The sequence below is a fragment of the Humulus lupulus genome, chromosome X (genome assembly GCF_963169125.1).
Source record: "Humulus lupulus chromosome X, drHumLupu1.1, whole genome shotgun sequence".
Lineage (NCBI taxonomy): Eukaryota > Viridiplantae > Streptophyta > Magnoliopsida > Rosales > Cannabaceae > Humulus > Humulus lupulus.
Window position 1 is genome coordinate 112,178,644 of NC_084802.1, and position 4,789 is coordinate 112,183,432.

The 4,789-nt window shown below is 31.4% G+C and overlaps 1 long non-coding RNA gene across 1 annotated transcript; it reads right to left on the bottom strand.

Moving 5' to 3' along the window:
• Positions 1–1,261: 1,261 nt before the first annotated feature.
• Positions 1,262–3,333, bottom strand: LOC133804796 (uncharacterized). The gene is made up of 2 exons (XR_009878631.1): positions 3,106–3,333; positions 1,262–1,923 (listed from the first exon to the last, which is right to left on the bottom strand). It is a non-coding gene; the product is annotated as an uncharacterized LOC133804796 (long non-coding RNA).
• Positions 3,334–4,789: the final 1,456 nt, after the last annotated feature.

Consider the following 4,789-nt stretch of genomic DNA (forward strand, 5'->3'; position numbering starts at 1 on the left):
AAGATAACACAAATATAAACACAATTAACAAATTTCAGCATATAAGTGTATTGCGAACACCCCAAAACCAAAATACTATTTCCTCACTTTCCCCCCAAACTTATCTCAAATAAAATCCAAGATAAACTAAGCCTAATGTTTGGTGAGAAATAAAAAAAATGGTTATCAAGTTAAGGTTACATGAACAAAATAGGTCCATAGGCTCAAAGTTGGATCACTAGAGATAATAATTACAAGGTAGACATGAAAAGCTCAAACGGTCCAAGAAAATTGCCTAAATCCTCTCTAAATCACTCAGCCTCCTAGGATTTTGCCTCAAGGGTATTACCAAGTCATTTCTAAAAACTTAAACCTTCGTGAATAATTAGTTTAATCTAGGGTGTAGGGGTTTCATGGTCAAACTATGCACACTCAATTGAGACACACTTTCACTATGGTTGAATTAGCACAAAAAACATTAAGTACTAAAGGCTCACTAATACAAAAGAGTTAACAAATATTGCAATTTTGTTTTTCTGACATTTTATCTTCGAGCCACCCCACACATAAACACAACCATAATAAGAATTGATTCAATTACAATATGTACTCACAATTCAAGACTCCAACAAAACACACATAGCAACACCTAAAACTTAAGAAAATAAAAGAAATTAATACAACACAATAGCAATTATAAACAACATATTCGCAACAAGTATTTGGCGCCATTGGCGGGGAGGATATGCAAGTGTACATAATTGTCTTACAATTAATAAAGTAGTAAGTAATCTTATCGTCTCCTCAAGGATTGCTTTAAGCTAAATATTATACAAATAAACTCTAACAATTTGGGTTGCAAACACTTTGAATTGATGTGAGTAATTTAGAATTTGCAAACTACTTTAGAAAAATAAAATGAGCAAATTAAATTAAATCAATGAATACTGACTTTGCCAAATGAATGATGAAATAGCTACCAATATTAATTCCCCCTAATTTGTAGTTCACCCCTAATGCTATAGCAAAGTTCACAGCAAAGTTACTCCTGTAACTAAGATTCTATAACAATTTTAATGCTAATCCCATTTCAAGAACACAATTCATGCAATAATCTTATATGTTTTCATGGTGAATACAATATTCCTATAATATTCACCAAATAACAACATAGTTATTAATATACATCAATTAAGCATAACGACTAATTTTAACCCTTTTGGAATTAATATTTTCTTGTATCTTACTAAAGCTGATCAATCTCAAGCAAGAATTAGCTTAATTGAACAAGAGCAACATATCATAAATTAAAATTAACAACTTGAGATTCAATACAAATTAGGATTCATTAATATCCCTAGCTTCGAAAAAGTTAGTTCATTATCAAAATACTAAAATAACAACAAAATGAAAATACCATTGTTCTTTGAGTTCAAGATTTAGAGAAGGAATGCAAAAATTAAATAGAAAGAAAGAGAAAGATTCTAGCCCCCAACGGTTGAAAGTTTATTCTCTTCTTCCTCTTCTCTTGATTCTGTTCTCTTCTACCACATTCTTCCTCTGCTCCTTGGTGTTTCTGCTCAAAAAATTGCAGAAAAAAATAGTTTTCATCTTGTCTTGGGCGATTGTAGCTTGATGAAGATAATAGATCCCATTTTATGGCTCAAAATGGGTATAAATCCTCTCCTCTCTCTCTCTCTTTCTATATGGAGACCACAACTTTCCCTAAAAATATCAGCTCTTTTTCCACCTTATCATTCATCTTATCATGTCATTGCATCTCATTTAATAACTTGCCAAGTATGCATAACTTAAGTTGCTGACTGTGTACACTTTGCTGCAGCAAAGTTGAAATGATGCTACAGCAAAGTATCAAGATTTTAGCTCCAAGATGCTTTCCTTCACCTTTTCCACTGAGCTTTCTAAGCATCCTTTCTTTATGGCCTTCAAATTAGATATCACATTTTTTAATTCATAATCCAATTATTTTCCAACAAGATTTATAATTGATTAAAATAGAATTCACAAACAAAATTAAAAGTTAAAATGACTAAAACCACACATTAAGAACATAAAATGACTAAAACCACACATTAAGAACACATAAAATGACTAAAAGTTAAAATGACTAAAACCACATATTAAGGACATAAACACTCTACTTCACTTTGATAATCCAAGTTCAAAAGCTCAATTAATAACTCTAAAATATAGAGTTATCATAGGCATTATTTAAAAGCTTAGTAATATATACTTTAATAAAGCAAGCAAGACATGATAAGCAGTCAAACTATTTAGTTGGAGTATACTATTTTCAATTAGAGAACATAACTATTTTCTCTTAGAACAAAGCCAATTTATGACCCTAAATCTAATACAATAACAGAGTAATCCACAAGATTATTCTCCTCTAAATTAAATTCAATAGGACAGCTGATTTGGGACCCTACAGAAAGAGAAATTAAATGATTATGAAATCAATGAATTTGTGATGAAAAAGAAAATAAATTAAATTGAAGAGAAGATGATACCCAAAAAAATGGGCTTATGTTGCTATACGAGCTCTGGATTTTTCAAGAAAGTGTTCCTAGTATATATCAATTACAATATATATATATATATATACATATCAGATACAAAATTCATTGAATTTTTGTCCTTTTGAACCCCTATGTTTGATAAAATTTAGAACTTAATATTATACTAAAGGAGAAGTATTACAAAGACCATACCAAGAAAACCATTCGAAGTGTGCAGTATAATATTGAATCAATGATTAAAAAAAAAGACATGAATAAAAAGAAAACAAGTAAGTCGGAAGCTTGGTCCGTAGAGAAAGCTGCTTTTTCAATTTAGCTACGTTCCTATCACAATATCTTTAATCTTTATCTGCTTCTTCTTGTTGCTTTCTCGACTGTTTCTTTATCTCCAACTTATTATCTCTTTGAGACATTTTATCAAACAATTTTCTTGCAATGTAAATTCAACAATTTTCAGTTTATAACTTAATTCAATAACAGAGTACGTACCACAAAACTACCTCAACACAAATCCTCAAAATGAAATCAGAAACAAACAAAACAAAAATATAGAGAGAGACAGAGAACGACAAAGAGGAGGAGATACCACCGTCGATGAGCCGTCGCTCTCGGCCACAAAGCCACGCGTGTTGCCGCTGCCACAACCCCCGAGCCTCCGTCGTATAGCCCCAATGAGACCCCGAGCCACCTTCAATGTTGTCCAGACCCTCGCAACTCCTGAGCCTCCGCGTTATCCCGCAAGTCCCTAGCCAGCCTCAGTCGTCTATCCCCAACGAGCGCCCTAGCTAACGTCCCTTTGGGCTTTGGCCCAATTAGTTTTTTTTTTCTTTAAAAATAATTAAATAAAACAACACTTTGTAAATCAATAAAATAACCCTTTTCTAATTAAAACTGATTTTATAAATATTTCTTTATATATATCATAACTTAAATTTAAATATATAAATACAAAAATGAATAATATTTGGAAAATAGTGACTAAATATCGATGATTTTATTAATTAATTAATTTTTTAAGACCCACTTTGAGCGTCCTCAATACTCTTTTCGGACATTCAAAGTGTTTATTTAAAAGTGTCCACTGACTCAAATTTCCTCAGTCTTTTAGGACCCACATTAGTAATTAGGACTTGCACTGCGTGTCCTAAAATATATTTTTTGAGGGCTTTTATTGAGTGACCTAAAAAGTCTAGGATATGATTTCAGGGCTCACATCTAGGTGAGTGCCCTAAAAAAGTGTCAAGAAAGCAAGTTTTTGTAGTAGTGATAGTAAGTAAAAATCCAAACAATCAAAGCAAATAATCCATACCTTCACAGCAGAAGTAGAGCCAGATCTAGTATCCCATAGTATGAGGTAGGAATCATCACCTTCGCCACAGAACTCCTGAGCACTTCAACACAATCAACAAACAAATATATCAAATTTAAGAATTTTTAAGACGTTAATGTTTTGTAATGCACACTATTTAGGTGATAATCTAAAATGAGATACTTCTTCAAAAAAGAGGTGGAGGAGAATGTGTAGCGCACCAATTTTTTTATTTTTTTTACTTTTAATTAATTTTGTGCTTTAATTTTTAATTAATTGTTAAGTGTTAGGAAAGTATTTTTAATTGTTTGAATTGTTTGGTAGAAATTATGAGAATTTTTTTTTTTAATTTGTAAGTGAATCAATTTTAGTTGTATGCACCAAGGTGCATAGTTAGTAGAAATGTACCTTAGCATTTGTGTGTGTGTGCATGTGCATGATTGCATGGTGAGCATGCAATAGTTTCGAGATGCATTATTCTAGATTTTTCCTTTTATTTGTTATTTAGTTTTTATTTGATTAAAAGGAAAATAATGGGAGAAATAAAGAGAGAAGGTTGTAGAAGGCATGTGTTCACACATGAAATAAGTGGGAAACAAATGGTAAGAAGGGATAGAGTTGTCATTTTTGAATTCCCGTAACCTGGACAAAACCTCAGTAAAATAGTCATAACCTTAGCTATATATATTCGATATAGACAAAATTGTTATCGTTAGAAAGAAAATTAAATTATCATCATATTTTGTGAAATAGTATTTTTCCTAAACCACAACGAATAAGGCTCAAATTCGAGTCCCAATTGGTAGGTCTCTAGAACTACGAAAATTAAACTTTTCCTTATTAGTGTGGTCTGCCAATGAAGGAAAGAGAGAAGTTAGTGGCTGTCAATTGTCAAAGGGATTTGATTGTCTGAGTATAATTATTAATTGATTTTATTTTTGATTTAAGGAAAATAAAGGAA